We start from the raw sequence: 19,319 nt of genomic DNA, 5'->3' as shown, positions 1-19,319 counted from the left end.
CCTCACTGGGGTCAGTAGCCATCAGAGGTTGGGGTGACCAGAGTCACATGCAAATGTTGAGGGATATCTGTTAGACCCACACTAACCCTTAGGGACAACCCCATACGCAGACACCTATTCATACTGTGTGGGGACCATTGGCTCACCTATTAGCCACAACCGGTGCCTCTGGAGTTGGCCCATCACATAAGGGATACTGCTATTCCTCAAAATGTAAGCGTCATGCACAGACCAAGGACACTTTGCATTCACATGAGAGATGTACTGGTCTGCCAAACACAAAATCTGCACATTCATAGAATAGTAGCTTTTTCGATTTCTGTACACTTGTTCATTTCTGCGGGGTGGGACAAATGCCACATGTGTACCATCAATGGCACCTATGATGTTGGGGATATGTCCCAGGGCATAAAAGTCAGCCGTCACTGTGGGCAAATCGTCCACCTGGGGGAAAGCGATGTAGCTATGCATGTGTTTCAGCAGGGCTGACAACACTCTGGTCAACACATAAGAAAACATTAGCTGAGACATCCCTGAGGCCATGGCCACTGTAGTTTGAAAGGAGCCACGTGCCAGGTAATGGAGCACTGACAGGACCTGCACTAGAGGGGGGTATTCCTGTGGGCTGGCAGATAGCTGACATCAAGTCTGGCTCTAATTGTGCACACAGTTCTTGGATTGTGGAACAACCAAGTCTGTAGGTCATAATGATGTGTCTGTCTTCCATTGTTGACAGGTCCAACAGGGGTCTGTACACCGGGGGATGATGCCATCTCATCATCTGCCCCACCGGATGTGCCCTATAGAGGAGAATGGTAAGCAGAGGGTCATGTACCACATTGTTTGCACAAGTGTGCTTTCAATAGTGTGAGTAAATCGGTGTGTGTCATTGTTTGTATATCTGTCAAATAGTGCTGTGACGCAGTTAGGTGCCATGCCATGTGCCCCCTGAAATTGCGGCTGCCTGACCTGTAAGGAGGGACAAGGGGAAATGAGGTAACTGCACTGGCGTTGTGCAGTGTCGCGGTAGGCGGTCGAAGACCGCCTCGCAATTTAGCATTGGTTTTCATTGGGCCCTATGGGTTCAAGGAGCCAATTACGATGTGCGCCTGCGGTGATGGTACGCACCGCCGTGGACGTGACTGCCATTTTCTATCGCTTCACTCACTTGATACCTGACCTTCAACAGGAGAGGACCTACACTGCAAGGGCTGCTGTGACCTGTGTCTGGAAGCGACAATGGCTCAAGTGTCTGGGGAAAGGGCACCTGCCTTCACCGCGGAGGAGTTGGAAAAACTGGTGGATGAGATTCTCCTCAGTACACGCTACTCTACGGTCCTCCAGACAAACAGGTGAGTACACTGTGAGCAGGATGCCTGGGCAATGCCGGTTTGGAGTGGTTTGGGTGGAAGATACATGTGGGGGAGGGAGGCTGAGGCCTGCATGTGAGGATGGTGAGTGTATGTGCGTCAGGGCATGGGTGGGAACTGGTGGGCAATGAGTATGACGGGCCGGACGGGAGAGTAATTTCCTTTCATCCTGTACCTTTCCTCTAGGTCAGCGCCCATCAGAAGAAGGGTATTTGGCGTGCCACCGCCAAGGAAATGCGGACCCTGGGGGTCTATCATAGACGGAGCACCCACTGCCGCAAAAGATGGGAGGACCTGCACTCCTGGAGCAAGAAGACAGTAGAGGCCCAGCTGAGGCTTGCCTCCCGAAGTGGAAGGGGTGCCCGTCGCACCATGACTCCCCTGATGTTCCGCATACTGGCGGTGGCATATCTGGAGTTGGATGGGCGCTTTTGGGCATCACAGCAGCTACAAGAGGGTGAGTACAGTTTTATTCAGCTGACTCTGTGTGCTTTACGAAGTGTCTGGGTCGGGGATGTGGGCTGTGGGTTCCCCTAGGACAGGGCAACCTAGATAGGGTAGGTCCCTTGTGAGGCAGGCTCTGAGGCACTCCAACCCCAATAGTGTTACTGGCCATCTACAACTAGTCAGGCTCCTGTGGGTTCCAGGTGTGAAGCAAATGATGTTAGGCATAGTACCCTAGGGGCAGGTGATTTTCCTACTAACTGCTAGTGCATGGCCTAGTGCATAGGGCTGCTCCCTGTGTATTGTGTCCGTCAACAGTAGTGGTGTTGCTGACATTGACCATGTGTCTCCTCTGTCTCTCCCCCCTTCTTGTTTTGTCACCCTGTCCTTGTGTTCATTAGCATCATCTGGCGGAGGAGCAGAGGCACCTGCGACGGAGGGAGCTGCATCCCACATGGCCGTGGAGGGTGAATCTACAGAGTCTGAAGGCACCAATGGGACGGAGGGCTAGGGGAGCTCCACGACGGAGACAGAAGGGGACACCATTGACAGCAACTCTTCCTCTGATGGGAGCTCCCTTGCGGTAGTGGACACCTCTGTGCCCACCGCAACAACAGGTACAGCCGCCACCCCCCCTACCAGCACCACCCTCCCAGCAGCCCCTCAGCATGTTTCCCGTTCCCACTCACCCTGGATGGTGGGCATCCCCTTTGCCCTAGGCACCTCAGGACCTGACCCAGTCAACCCAGCATATTGACCTCCTGAGATCCCTCAATGTTGGGCAGTCAACCATTCTGGTGCAATGCAGGGTGTCGAGAGGCATTTGCAGCAAACAAATGCATATCTGGAGGGCATTCATTCTGGCGTGGCGGCCCAACAGAGAGCATTTCAGGCTCTGGCCTCAGCACTGATGGCAGCCATTGTCCCTGTGTCCGGCCTCCCCCTTCCAACTTCCACTACCCAGACCCAAACCCCTCTACCTCAGCCTATCCCAAGCACACCTTCCGACCATCATACACACACATCAACACACAAAAGTGGCTCAGGAAAACATAAGCACCACACATCCCACAGGTACTCACACAAGCACCATACCCATGCAGACACACCAACATCCACTACCTCCACTGTGTCCCCCTCCTCCAGGTCGCCCACTTCCCTCCCTGTCTCGTCTTCACTCACACCTGCATGCACTACATCTTCATCCACTACGTCCATCACCAGCACACCCATCACCACACACCGCCACGTGCACTCACCACCCCCACTACCACTCACACATCCCCTGTGTCCTCTGCCAGTGTGTCTGTGAGTCCACCTCCCAAGGTACACAAACGCAGTCACACACCCACCCAACAGCCATCCACCTCACGACAGCCTCCAGCCCATTCACCTTCACCCAAACTCAGCAGACGTACACCTCCTACAACCACTACTTCTTCCTCCACTCCTAAACCCCCTCCATCTTCCCGTCCTAGTGTGCCAAAAAACTTTTCCTAGCTAACTTTGACCTCTTTCCTACACCCCGCCCCTGTCCTTCCCCTAGGGCCAGGATGTCTAGATCCCAGCCCAGCACCTCAGCCACCAAATCTGCATCCGCTGTGGTCCGTGCTACTCCAGGACGGTCTAAGGGGGCACCCATCAGAGCTGCCAGTGTGCCACAGACAGAAAAGAAGTACCACCCTATTCCACCACCTGCAAAGGTCAAAAAGGGGCCGGCTTCCAGCAGGAGACAGTCACACCACCCACCCAGCAAGGCCTCACCCAAACACCGAGTGGACAGTGCCAAGGTCTCTGCAGCGACTGTCAAGATGTGGCAGGGCCACAAGCCAAAGGGCACATCACCCCTGGGTACTATGTCACCTGGTGAGGGGCTGGTGACCACCAAATTATCCGGATGGCAGCCACATGCACCACAGTCACCACCACCGCTCCAACTGACACCTGCACAGCCACCTGCATTGCCACCTGCACTGCCGCTGCCACAATATCAGTCTGCAGCATCGTCCCCAAGGATCAGCCATCCGAGGCTACCGCAGACCGTATGGTGCCTCCAACCACCGCAACTGTCACCTGCACCACGGCCAGCACTGGCAGCGTCTCCACCGCAGCCACCGCCGCCTGCACCACCATCAGCACCGCCACGTGCACATCCGATGCCACTCTGTCGGCCGTCAGCATCCTCAGTGTGCAGCCGTCAGAGTCTGCAAGTGACGTCCTGGACACTGGACATGCCACTTGAGACACCACCTCCAGCACTGACACGAACCAGCAATTAGCACCCTAAGTCGCCGCAGGATGGAGTGTGGGCCTGCCTCCATGGAGTATCAAGCTACCTGTTCCAGGTACATCACATGGCTGAGACACCTAGGTGAGACGAAGTCAACTGCCACACCCCAAGTGCTGCATCACTGGACACAAAGCCCCCTCCAGAACCAGTGGAGAAAAGCACCCACTAACACAGTCCTTGGCAGGATGAAGCACTCTGGGCAAAAAAAAACCTCCAGAACCAGTGGAGAAAAACATCCACTAACACAGTCCTTGGAAGTATGAAGCACTCTGGGCACAAAGTCCCCTCCAGAACCAGTGGAGAAAAGCATCCACTAACACAGTCCTTGGCAGGATGAAGCACTCTGGGCACAAAGCCCCCTCAAGAACCAGTGGAGAAAAGCATCCACTAACACAGTCCGTGGCAGGATGAAGCACTCTGGGCACAACGCCCCCTCCAGAACCAGTGGAGAAAAGCATCCACTAACACAGTCCTTGGCAGTATGAAGCACTCTAAGCACAAAGCCCCCTCCAGAACCAGTGGAGGAAAGGATCCACTAACACAGTCCTTGGCAGGATGAAGCACTCTGGGCACAAAGCCCCCTCCAGAACCAGTGGAGAAGGCATACACTAGAGAGACTGTGGCTTTGCAATCCCCAGGACCAAGCAGTGGACAGTGCAGCCACTTGAAAGACTTGAGAGACTGTGACTTTGCACTCCCCAGGACCAGGCAGTGGGCAACTCACCCACTTGAGAGACTTGAGAGACTGTGGCTTTGCACTCCCCAGGACCAAGCAGTGGGCAGTGCAGCCACTTGAAAGACTTGAGAGACTGTGACTTTGCACTCCCCAGGACCAGGCAGTGGGCAACTCACCCACTTGAGAGACTTGAGAGACTGTGTCTTTGCACTCCCCAGGACCATGCAGTGGCCAACCCACCCACTTGAGAGACTGTGACTTTGCACTCCCTAAGACCAAGCAGTGGGCAGTGTAGCCACTTGAGAGACTTGAGAGACTGTGGCTTTGCACTCCCCAGGACCAAGCAGTGGGCATGGAGCCCCCTCAAGGAGCAGTGACGTCGTACCATCATCCGGCTGAGGTACCCCCCCACCCTTCCCCCTGAGGTGCCTGTTATTTTTTTCAACCTACTGCCCTTGCAGTGTTCTCTCCGTTTTGATACAGGTGTCATGTGTGGGCTTTGCCCATGATTTATTTGCCCACTGGGCCATGGACATCTGCAAAGGACAGTGTACGGTCCTCTGTACATATTGTAAATATTTGTATGTACTGGTTTTTACAATCGTTTACTTTATTTGCCTATTTCTAATATATGAAAGATTTGACTCAATTCCTTTTGTCCTTGCGTTCTTCCAGGGGGTTACAGGGTGTATATGTAATGCTGTTGCATGTATTTGTGTGTATGGTGTTGTGGGTGAGGGTGGGGGTGGGGATGTTGCATTTTGCGTGTGTGTGTCACTCTCTTTTGACTTCTCCCCTCCCATGTATGCTAGGTGCAGTACTCACCGTCATCGTCGCCGCCTTCTTTCCACTTCGTCATGTATTAATAGATACAGCAACATGGGCAGGACCTGCAACTCAGGCTCCATGATGTCCTGGTTCTTCATTGGTTGTCGAGAGGTGAGTGGTTTCCCTTGTGTGCTCTGTTTCCGCCGTGCTTTTGAGGGCATTGGTACCGCCCCGGACAATCTGGCAGATTGGTGCCTTCTAATAGTGTGAGCGGTACATTGTCTTCCACCTGTCTGTTGGCGGTGACCGCAGCAGTGTTTGTTGCTACTGCAGTGGCGGTCAGAGTGTTAAAGTGGTTATCTGTGTTGGTGGTTTCCGCCATTGTCGTGATTCAATTTTTTAACCGCCGGTCTGTTAGCGGTCAGAACCTGCCACGGCATCCAGGAGCACTATTTATCCACAGGAGCAAATCCTGCATCTCCCTATGAGGAACTGTAGTCCAAATAAAGAAAACAGAATCAATACATACACAGAAAGAAAAAAAAACGTCCATGTACTGAATGCATCGGAAACCACCAGGACATTTGTAAGGGATGTTTGACAGACAAAGGTTAACATTATCCTGAAGTTACTGTTGTTGTTTTAGTTGGATTGCCTCAATAAGCTATATTTCTGTAGTTAGAGGTTACAGTAGCATGCTTGTATACCATACACTGCTGTGACAGTTTCCTCAATGCCCCTGTCACAAAAATATATTAGCATGACATTTCCAAATTGCCCTGTAGGTAAAGCACAATTGCCATGAAAGTGTACACATTGCCCTGTGTGTAAAGCGCCCACTAACATATCCATATCTTACTATGTAAATGACACCCTACGACATTTTCCATGTTACCAGGTACAATACTTATACATTATGGCCATCCCGATTCCACATTATTTTGCACTCTTTCTATTCGAAAAAAGAGTCTCTTACAAGGTATATGCAAACCCTTTTATATGGCTATGTATGCAAAGCAGATATTCCCATGCCCATCTCCCCCAGCTGCTCATAAATCCTAGAAAACTCTAGGTACCAGGAATGTATGCATTTTTATACTGCAGCCCTTGCTGGGTAGTAGCGATCAATTGGGAATTGATGTGAGTGCAGGGCGACGAGACAAGACTATTGCATTATTTGGTGATTACAATGTCATTACATTTCACTCACCTTTATAATTTTAGTCACAGGTCTCCGGGTTCCAAAGTCAGCAAACAATAAATTGCTTACGATCACATGAGCCGTACGAGAGCCAGCATCCTCCAAAGGTGCACAAGTAGCAACATGTACTCTGTGCCAAATTTGTTAAAAAACATAAAGTAAAGGGCTTCAAACGTTTTCTTTGCAGCCCACCACCGGCTCTGCCTCATGCCTCTATTTCCAACACCCTACACTTCTTGTCTCTTTATCTCACACTTGCAGTTTCTTTTTCATCTCAACTTGTTCCCTTTTTCACTGTTTTTATGTCAAACGCCTCTCACGTTCACTCGTTCGTGGGCTTGCCTTTCAAAAATCACTTGATGTCATTGGTAACTGCTTTATGTTTGTCCCGCCTTCAGGCTGTTTTCTGTCACGCCTTGTAGACTACCCCTGTTTCATGTATTATTGCACAATTGCCCATATACTGTACTTCAGCATGGGCAAACAATTTTTTCTTATGTCTCTCCCCTTCCTGCTGCATAGTGGCCATCGCGCTCACAGCGTGAACAGGCACAACAGGGTGAATTCGATTGGCAGTATGGAAGCACTTGTCACATTGTTCACAGTTACCTAATCAGAGTCATTTCTTGTGGCTCTCCCATTAAAACACTTGAAATTGGGAAAGGCTTTTCATAAAACAAATCCTCCAAGCAAAAGCGGCTCTCCCAGCACAGCGGGAGAGCCAGTACTACAATATTCACTGAACTCGGGGAAACCCGACCCATAATGCTTTGCAGTGCATTATATGACAAATTTGTTTGCCCATAACTCAACCTGTGGTGATCATAGGACAATGGGAGCACCACCAAAGCTTTCAGCACAGCGTGCTCTTTCTGTCTTCATCATCTTTGGGTCCCCAAACTATGTTAGTGGGGACCACAAAATAATAACCCCTCCCACCATTCAGTGCTTGTTTAAGTGTTTTCTTGGCTAAAGCTTTTGTTTAACAGTGGAGAGTAGTTTGTTTCAAAAGCTTTGTTTGTAATGTTATTGTTACAAGACTGCTATTGGAGAAAATGTGTATAATGAGCTATGTTCGTTAAAAACTAAGACCCACATTTATAAAATGATTGGACTGCTTTAGTGTCATTTTTTTATTTATTTTAAAGTGGAGCAAACGTGACTCCATATTTATATTTTGGTGTTGGACCAGTCTAGCTTCAAAATGTAGGAGTTAGTGTAATTTTAAGGAAGTACCAAACCACCTTGTGTTTCATTGCGACAATGAGATGCAAGGTAGGTGTTCTCTTCCAAAAAATGGCACTAGTCCCCTAGCGCCACATTTATCTACCAATGGAAAAATGACTCAAACCAAGGAAGCGGACTCAAAAAATGGTGTTAAGTCAGATTAGCGTCAAATTTTAATGCCTGGTCAGACCAGGCATTAAAAAGAGGCCCACACAGCACAAATCAAGGAAAACAAACAAAAAGAGTTTTGGTAACCTCCAGGACAACATGGAAGTGATACTGCTCAAGCTTAGCACACACCGAAGATGTCAGCTAAGACAGCAGGTCCCCCCACCACCACCGCAGCAACCCCAAACACCATAACAGCAGCCACAAAGGCAGCGCAGAAGGCAGGAGAGGATCTTCAGACAGCAGACAACCATCCTTGGACTGAGGGAACAAGATGTGATCCTGATGTACAGACTAAACCGGGAGTCCATTGTACACCTGCTACACCATATTGCGCCACACATCACAGCAAAGGTGCAAACTCCCGCTAACATACCACCCATGACCAAACTCCTCACTGCCTTCCATATGCTGGCATCTAGATCTTTTCACATAAAGGATGCACAAGTGGCTGGTATCTCGCAGCCATCCTTCTTGGTCCTTCTTCCTAAGGTCCTGGACTCTATCATATGCCTCACATCCCACCACATCTGCTTCCCAAACACCCAGCATCTACAGCAGGAGACCAAGCAAGGTTTCTATCAAATTGCTGGGTTTCGTATGTGCTGGGTGAAATGGACTGCACCCATGTGCAACTGCTGCCACCTGGTGCAACGAAACATGTATATAGGAACCGCAAGCACACACATTCAATCAATGTGTAGGCCATCATGGACCACCGTGGGCTCTTCACCAACATCCTTGCTAAATATCCCGGCAGTGTCCATGATGCACACATATTTTGCCATTGCACCATCAACAAGCGGTTCCAGGATGGCCAATATGGCAATGGTCTACTCAAAGGTAAGTCACCATACCGTTTATAACATACACAACACACCAACCATCTAGGAAAAACAAGACAAACACCACACTAAATACACATGGGCAGCGCTACATAGATGTACAGGCAATAACACATATGCCGTATGCCACAATACACTGCATACATTGCACTTCACAAACACATACACCCACATGTACATAATACAGCCACACCCTGACTGGCACACCATGTGTGGACAGGTGGAGCCAAGTGCCCTTTGCATACAGCAGCTGCTCACAAACCACTACAAGTGTCCACAGGTTGACAACTAAATACAGATCACACACATTACACCAACCAAGGAAGCACCCAGACATGTCAATGGCATAGGCCATGGTCATTTTGAGAAAGTCACACATAGGCACAGTCCAATGTAAATCATGGTATGCAAGCCTCTGGCAGAACCTAAATCGAATGCCACCCAAGTGGTGCCACAAACAACTACATATCATTTACACATACCTGACATACCTGTAGTGTGCACATACACCTGCCTGCTGCATTGTGTTGTGCACATACAAACACAAAAGTATCTGCCATTAAAGACCATGGGGCAGAATCATGAGAAATGAGACAGAACCTACTCCAGTGCTGCTTCAAATGTGCCCCTAGTGATCCCTAATTCCACCATGTATGTTCCATGTACCAAACAGTCCATCATGGTGCAGAGTTTGTGAAAAAATTGTAACAATCATGGATGCTATAGCAGGACTCGGTAGGAGTATAGATGACATACCTGACCTAACATGCACCGTACTAAGGGACCCATGTGAAAAATAGCAGTGCCCCCTGCTAAAGCCTGCACTGTGCATATGTAGAAAGTGCCTGTGAGAAATCATGTACTGGAAGCTAGGAGATACTACTGCACCGAAATACAACATCCTACTAATGCGTGATACAAACCCTTGTACATTTGATGGCCTCCAGAAGCATCATCTGCCACAAAGGGTCACAAAGTTTCACACTGCAAGGGTAGTGCCACACAGTAACATGGACGGCACAGTCTGGCTGTATAGGGCAACTATGGTGTTTCAACATCTGACACCATTGTGGTGCAAGGAGGTTGTAGGTTCCTTTTAACAATAGACCACTTCTTCAAATAAGGACTACACAACACATTGTCCTAATTTATAACCATAATTTTGGGATCAACATTCAAATTCCCAGACCCTTGAGCCACTACCCAAGAATGTCATGTCCATCAACACAGTCCAATGAAACCATTTCACAAGAACAGGGACATACATTGTACAACAAGCAAGTCTGTGTCACCACTCTACTAAAACTAACAACTGCTATGGTATGTTTCAAGCCACTATCAAGTTTCCCTAACACATCTTCTCTCTTTCCTTTGCAGCTGGTCAACGGTACGGAATACAGCCATGGGTGATGATTCCACTTGCCAATCCCACAATGGTGGAAAAGCGAGCCTACAACGAGGGCCACAGGAAAACACACAATGTGGTGGAGAGGACATTTTGGCTCCTGAAATCAAGGTTCAGGTTTCTGGCCCTGACAGGAGGAGGCCTCTTGTATGCTCCACCAATCATTTGCAAAATCATTTTGGCATATGCAATCCTCCACAACATCTGTGTCAGAACAAATGGGATGACTAGGTTGATGTCCCCAAAGAGAAAGAGGATGATGATAGAGCAGATAATTTGGAGGATGAACAACAGAACACTGATGCAGGAGTTCACAGAGACTCCACCTTGTTGAGAACTTCTACACATAGTCACTATACTAAAAACATCACATTGCAAATAGCACAACAAAAACTTTGTATCTGATTCTCCCTGGTCTACTCATTCCCCACTACATATGCCATTGGAATGTGACTCAAACCTCAGTGAGCAGGTAATAAACACGGGGGTGACAAGCATGGTAGCAACATCGTTTGTGATGTAAGAGGGTCTACTGCCTCCATCTCACACATCAGTGACACGCAATTCATGGGCATGTGACTCCTGAAGGCCTAGGTTCATGCAGCATTACAAATATTGCGCCCTCAGGTGGTCAAGGTGTTAGTACTTAGCCCATTCACCACAACAACACCATGTCTAACAGGATGTATGCAAGGGGGCAAACATAAGGTAAGGGCTGTCAATGAAGAAACAGAACACTGTCACAACTCATGGTGATTGCAGCTTTGCCTGCATGGTACATGTGTGACAAGGGTGGGACATCATTGGTAACTACGGACCGTCAATTATTATCCAGGGATTGTAACCAATGTCTGATGCTGACCTTGCACAGTGTATCTATGGGATAATGTCCTGGCACTTCCATTTGGCACAACCCTGACACATGGTGGACTGTACCTCACGTATGGCACACACACGTTGGCTGTGGAGTGGGCAATGGGTTGCCAGACAAATTAAGCATCCATGGGTGCAGAATCACTATCCAAACACATGGTCCATTCTCAGGATCTAAGGATTTATTGGGACAATGCACCACCAAATATTTCTCTGGGTCACATGTAGGCAGAGTGTCTTACACTCACTATGAACATGAGGTGCACACTTGTCACACAAATCTGCTGTCTTGTCACATGCCTAGAGCAAATCCAGATAAACTTTGAAGACTGATGTATGGGTGTATGTCCTAGGTAGCAACAGGTTTACCAGTATCAACAATGCTTGACATGTGTCAGCATGTTTACCTAGTATGCTCTGTATAACAACATCACACAGCCCACAGCAATACACACCACTCATCGTCACTCACATGACAGAACAAGTGCATGGTAGCAACAGTAACAATGTATCCCATACATGTTTTGGGCTCAAACATCACAATCAGGTGTGGGATGTGCTACTATGTCCAGCATTGTTAAATAATATCTGCAACACAACACCAAACTGAGTGGGAGTACACCTAGCCATAATTGTTGCATGTTGCTAATTAAAAGTACAGCACTGACATGATTTCACACCTCAACATCATTCAGTTATGGTAAGAGTTACCTCGGTTGTGGCATGGTGGAAGAAATGCATACCCATGTTCAATGGAGGATGTGGATGGACAGCTGAGAGACACCCACAGATACTTGCAAATACACACAGGAGGTCACTTACTAGTGCTGCAGCAGGTGTAATGTCATGTGTGCATGGCACTCAATGCATCTCACAAATACCATCAATTAAACCATCACTATCAAGTAGCCAGTAGTACATGATGTGTACATCTACAAATTACACAAGTCACATATTGCATCATGTCTACGTATGACCAGACAATGTTGCTGTAGAAGATGTGTACAAAGTGCAAGCAGCCTAAAGAATGGGAGCAATGTAGGAGACAATACATACCTTACCAGTAATGCAGGACATCATGGACAAGGGACATACATAGACCAATACTGACTCGACAACACATCAAGGTCTACATGTCAACATTTAACACATGTACAGAGAGGGTGGCCAGGTCAGTACATAACCCAGTCATGTTTAATACAGGCATGCCATGGTATTTGCCCATTGCATGTCACCATGACAGGAGACAGTGACAGACAGCACCATCTGTACCCTGCCACGTTTCCAATATTGAAATTACAACAGATATACAAGCCCTTAACAAGCTGCCCATGGAAATAACTAAGGACATCAAATAATGAGACATGTCCTACATGTGCAAGCACCTGTGCTCTGTACATGAGAGGGGAAGGCTGACATCAAGTACCGCAGAGGAAAATGTGATATCTGCTAAGCAGTGTGCATGGTTCTGCTAAGTAGCAATGATGAAGAGTCTAGATCCCTGCTCCATAAACCCACACACCACTGCTCTGGCTACATCACTGTATGACATTGTCAGGGACATGATCCATGTGCACAGGGGACTGAGTACCTGGAGCACCATTAACCTGCCCTTTCACATGCAACCATGGGTTTGTGTTGCCATGCAAACTCACATAGTTGTAATGATGAGTAGGCTAGCATCTATGGCAGACCGCAACACTGCTACACAGTGGTATGCTATTGTACGTGACAGTCATAACAAACATTATGTCGACAAATGTGAGTGCCCAGTTGGAGGCATGCACACATATATCACTTATCTCAGCACACATGTACCACTATATTGGTTCAGGCATGGTAATAGGTATTTATTCTGAACAAAAGGCCATCTAGCACAAAAATAAGGGCATAGGTATCACAAGTTCAGTGACTGAAATAAATTACCTTCAAATGTGTTCCATCATATGGAAAAATAGGTGGTAGTGATGTGACTACACATGCATTTGTAAAATGCCAACATGGGACGATAGTAATGTGAGGTTTCACATCCCATGAACACACCACTGTTGTCATATGTTACTGAAATTAAAACAACACATGTCTTTACACACACACAGCATATACCTACCTTCATTAACACATGTGCACATAACATCTCTGGCACACATGTAGCAGAGCGACATGAAATAAAATCCAACAACACACCACAGAGCGGACACACATGCACACGCAAATTGCCAGGGGTTAAGCCAGGGGTTATGTGATGTCAATGCAGTCCAAGTCCACTGAATACTGTGAGTATAAATGTCATGGTTGTCACATGCTTTACCATGTGTTGGACATAGGCCATCATATATATTGTGTTGTAGGTTTGTGTACATTTGTATCTCAGACATAACAATGTAGTCCACCTACAAATTAGTATTCATACACATATGTACACACATAGTACACGTGTTAACATGTATGTGGACAAGGTGTAGCTACACATGCACAAGGTATGAGTAATCGCATGCAGCAGACTCATAGACAAACCTGTGGATTTGACATACTAACGTCATCGTAATGACATTACTGGATAGTCACGCACATGTAGCCGTACCACATATACAACATTGTAACACAGCCCATATGATGTGTTAAGTGAATCAGGGTTCACTCAAGGCCTGCAATGCAAAAATCCACACAATTCTATCAATACACCCTCAAAATGACTCAAATTCTTCAACTCCACACTGCAAAGTAAGGACGCCTGGACCCTGAGCAGCAATTACACTTTCACACGCCTTTTAACGCACCATGGTGACAAATCAACGCGTGACTGTCAAGCGCTAACATTTTTCACGCATACGAATATACCATACAATTCCCCTAAGCTAAAAGACTCCTAGCCCCTGAACGTCAATCACACGTAACCATGTAATTTCATGCAAAAGGTGAGAAAAATGACACATGACCGTCATGCGTCAAAAAAACATCGCATGTCTGGAAATGTGACCCACACGCCAAGGAAGTGATGAAACAGGACATCCTGCCTGCAAACATGATACAGTGAGTTCACTTTCACTTTCACTTCACAGTCTTTTTGTCTGTGACTGTGTGAGGGTGTGTGGAGCTGTTGCTGTAGGAGTTTTGGAGTGTTTATCGTGCTGTGTCCTGTTGATGTTGTGTTTTATTTGTCTTTCAACTTGACTTTTGTATTGTAAGTGTACTGTTTTTGTCTCTGTATTGTGGGGTGTTTGTCTAGGGTAGTATAGTTGTTGGGGTAGTTGGGTTAGGTGTTACATATATTTATTTTTAGTTTTGGGTGAACTGCATTTGCAGTCCAGTATGTTTGGGAAAGAGAGGATGGTGCAGGTGTCGGTCAATGAGTTGGAGGTTTTTATATGGCTGGTTCAGCACCACCTTCCCATGATGCTGCAACTGTGTGGCCATGTCATTGTTGGCTACCCCACAGAGGCAAGGCGGCTGCGGTGGGGCAAGGTGCTCCACCACCTAACACGAATCTTTAGGACAGAAAGGAATGACCACCAACTCAAGCATCGCTGGGCAGATCTCATTACAAGAGAACAGGATCTGCTAGATCATCTGGGCAATTACAAAGTGTTGTGATGCAGTTTGTAATGAGCAGCATCAAATGAGGCCTGCACCATGCATCATGTATGGAAGCGGGTCCCAAAACCTGTCTGGGAGGCAAATATATAATCCACTGAGTAAAGTAAGAAATTGCTTATTTCAATTTTTCATGCACTCTGAATGGCTGCTGAGAGCAGGTGTGATATGGGGGGGCATATACATGTATGAGTTGGGCCCTTATGTACTCAGCAGAGGTCATGATGATCTGTTGCAACTACTACTGAATACATCATTTACCTATACATAAATAGATGAAGTTAGGCCCTACATGCATCATGCTGTGCCTTTATTCTCATTAGGCACACACATGGCTGGGGTAAGGGCTGCACTGAGGGCCACAAGGACTGTATAGATGCAATTGTGCTTCACCACTGTTGTTCTATCAGCCCCTTTGTGCCATTGGCCATGGCCATGTAAGGGAACTAGACCATGCACTGGGTCCAGACTACCAGCACTTCCCTGTTCCAGTTCATTGTGTATCACATACATCCTTTACTATGTCTATTACCACACACAAGTGCAGAGTCAGTTCCACAGGCCTGCCACTTCTCACTGACAATACATCCATGATTTCAATCAGTCAATGTGCAGGCAGGTACAAATATCTTCACATGAGTGACTCCCATAACATTTTTGATCGTGTGTGTGCCTTGTGTTGGCACACACATATTACTTACTTCACTGAAGAATGTATCACCGAATTCCTCAACACCTTGGAATACCCACACAATCCGTGAGCAGTAGTTTGTCGGTTTGCTGTGCCAATGAGGTAGATGTCTACAACATCTGGGGCAGGCTCAAACGCTATGGGTGTCACAATGGGACAGCCACTGCCACAACCATTGCATGCCCCTCAGTTGCAATATACAGTGTCAAGCAGTCCCATATGTTCATAGAAGTGTAGTGCTAGCAGACACCTTCATGACAATGCCATATATATATGGTGCCGTGAAAAGCACCACAGGAGTGTCAGGGGCTGTGAAGGTTTGTAGGTGCGTGGGTCTACATTATCTGAGACTATATGTGATTGACTGATCATAGATGTTTGTCAATTGCTCTGATCTACCACTAGGATGACTTGCTCACTCAGTCTAACAACTTGACAGTGAACAACATTGTTCACATTGTCCATTAACTGATATGTACAAATTACACTAAGCAATGTTTTCCATTCATGTCTTGCAGGTGGACCTTAGTCCTACACCGTAGGAGAGGTTGCACGATTGGAAGGCCCCGATGCATCCAGTAAGTGAGTTAGTCTGAAGTGTGGAATGTTATGAAATATGGTTTTGCCTAAACAATGATCTGAAATCATTGAAGAATGGATGGGGACATCATGCATGTTGGAATGTTATGCAATGAGAATGGCTTGCTTGTAGTTCAAGGGGCAATGTGTGCTAGCATGGAATTGTAATGGCTGGCCACTTATTCATTGATGTCTACCATGATAGGTATCAGGGCAGCTGTTTATGTACATAACATGACTGTTGACAACCACTTTGTCACAGCACCAGTGTCAGCACTGTGTGCCACACATAGCTTACACTTACTAACAAGATGGTACAGATGTGAGTGATATCTGCAGAGGTTTCTAGGGGGCTTATGTAGGAGACACACACACCACAGATGCCTCAGTACCCTTCAGATATAACGAGGCTGTAGCACTGCAAGGAGCCATATTGTGCTGCACAATAGTCAGTAGTGTTCACAATTAGTAGACAACTCAGACCCAGATGGTTGTGGGAAAAGCCTATGATTCTTCCCATGCCAGATGTCTACAGTTTTCACAACATGGTCCTGCCACCATGATCTTTGTGAGTGATGTAGGTCACACCACAAATGCTTATGATGTGAATGTTGTGTGTGTGCCTGGTACTTTGATGATGTCTGACGTGCATGTGCAAATGATGTGCAATGTATCAGGATACTATTGCAGCACCTAGTGCAGTGCCAAACTCACTGTAGGCCTAAGGGCACCCATACAGCCAACATGTGTGTGCTGTTTAACACAAGTAGCACAACATGGCACAGGGAAGGGAGCTTCAGTTCTGTGTCGACAACTTTGATGAGCAGCTCAGGCTTCGGCCAAACTTTCTGGGAACAATGCATCAGTTATGCATGTGGGCACATCATGAGCAATGACATGCTCCCTTATAACGTATGCTCAGGCTAGGTCTTACATCAGGAAGCATGAATGTTGATTTACCTAACCTTAGAATAGCAAGTGGGAAGTTACCAGACCCTCTATCATATGACCCCCAACTTGCCTCCATGATGACGGGGAAAGCCTTGATGTTTCACCATGGGTGTCGAGGTGATGGATTGCATGCACAGCCTGCCTTATGCACAGGGACACAGGAAATCCAGACTTGCTGGGGCACGTGATCCTCACAAGTTAGATGTCACAAACGTTGATCATGGACAATTTTGTCCAATCAGCTCTGGGCCCTGTTGGTTAACAAAGGATTGCTGTAATCCCAGTGACATGTACTTGATACTGTTGATGGCTGGAAATAGTCACGGATGAGGAGTAAGTCACTGTTGAGGAATGTATGTTGGACTGTATGCGGTATCTGCAGTTGCAGTGTACATGATATGTCTGTACCACCTCTTCCCAATGCTGATACTGATGCCTGCTTCTCCTCATAATTCAGTTGCCACCATAACACAAGACCAAAGGCCAGATTTCCACAGTAGAGGGCTGGACGCTACCGCCACACAATGGAGGGTGAGACCGTATACCGCCGAATGGGAAGGCAGTTCCGAAGTGAGAAAGCATCAGGGGAATGGCATGCGTTTGGTGGACCTCTGCAGCAGCCACACAAAGACACTGGAACAAAGCCATCAGGTGTGCAGGGAGGCCACAGTCTGACCAAGGCCCTCCACGTCAGCTGCACCTGTCATATTCCAGCCACCAGTTCAACCACCTGCTGCAGTAGTCCAAATCCATGAATATGGACGTGGGCAAGATTTTAGCCAGACTTGAAAAATTGAAGGAGTAATCAGCAGAGAACCAGAGGATGTTGTGATACATCAATAAGAAAATGAAGAAAAGCAGGAAATTACCTTTGTGTCGTACAACTTCCTAGTTCACTCCCCCCTTTTACTGTTTTACATAGTTTTCCATTGGATTTTAGATGGGTAGTTTTAGGTTAGTGTAGGGTAGGAACAGGTTAGGTTAAGTATAGTGGGTTTTTCTAAAACTATTTGTTGGTGGGTTGTGTGGGGGGGTCATGTTGGGGTATTTGTGTGTAAAAAAAATAATTAATTTATATATATATATTTTAAATATAAATATTTGTATAGGCCATAGGTTAAGTTAGTACATGTAGTCATAGTTTATGTTGTCCTACTTGTATCTTGTCTCTTTAGGGGGTTGGGGCCAATGTTTAGAGTGTGGTGTTACATGTGTAAGATAAGTTTAGAATAGGGTAGATAGGTGTCGTTGTAAATTAAGTGTAGTTACTATAGGTTAGTTTAGCATAGGGTAGGTTTTAGGTATTCTTTGGTATATGGGTTTAAAATAAATCCTGTCCACCTTAGCTAATAACTTTGTAATTTGATTTTCTGGGGGTTCTCATGAGTGAATGGCCTTGGGTATGCTCACTGTCTTGATTTCTCAGGTATCCCATGTGCATCCCCTATCACCAAGTAGCTGTCAGAATGGCTGCTACAAACTGTCTACTAGTGCGTACATTTGCCAACCAGTGTTCCAGCCATTTACAATGTGTATGTATTCTTTATCTTGGACAGGTAAATATGGTACTTCACCAGCCATTGGGTGGGTCCTGCAATTTCATTGTTGGCAAGTGTGTTACATTTGACAACAGGGAAATTTGAACTGTATTCCGCAACACTGACAGGTGGCCATCACTGATAAAGTTAGCTTTTCCTGTTCCACACAAATAAGTTGTACTAGTACTACCATCTCGGTAAATTACCATTGATTTGGTTAAGAGCCATACATGCCATCTGCTTCAAAGGATATAGGTTCAAAATCATATAGTATACACATTAAGTTGGTTGTAGCCAACAACACCATCATTTAGCTTTCTCATGTTAGAATCCTACTGTGTGGCTTCGTGTCTGACAGTCATGCACTCATGTACTGATATTCTGTAACATTGACATGGATTGATACAGTGCTATCTTTTAGCTGATCAGATGGATCACACTAAATGTAGAAATGCTACATGTAGAAATGCTACATGCTTTTATTTACAGGTGCAATTGTAATTGTGATTTCTATACAATATCCATTTCACAGACCCCATGAGTGAACGTTACCCATATGCAACACAATCGGAGTCCAGGGTTGAGGGATGTGTCATGAGACATAGTTAGGAGTAGTGTGCATAAGTGAGGAGTGTAGGATTCTGGCCTGGTTTGTACTGGGTGCCTTGGGTACTTACACCTTACACCAGGTCCAGTTAT

Source organism: Pleurodeles waltl, chromosome 11 (assembly GCF_031143425.1).
Source record: "Pleurodeles waltl isolate 20211129_DDA chromosome 11, aPleWal1.hap1.20221129, whole genome shotgun sequence".
In the NCBI taxonomy this organism is placed as follows: Eukaryota; Metazoa; Chordata; class Amphibia; order Caudata; family Salamandridae; genus Pleurodeles; species Pleurodeles waltl.
The sequence above is the reverse complement of the archived record's forward strand: the minus strand, read 5'-3'. Positions refer to the sequence as shown.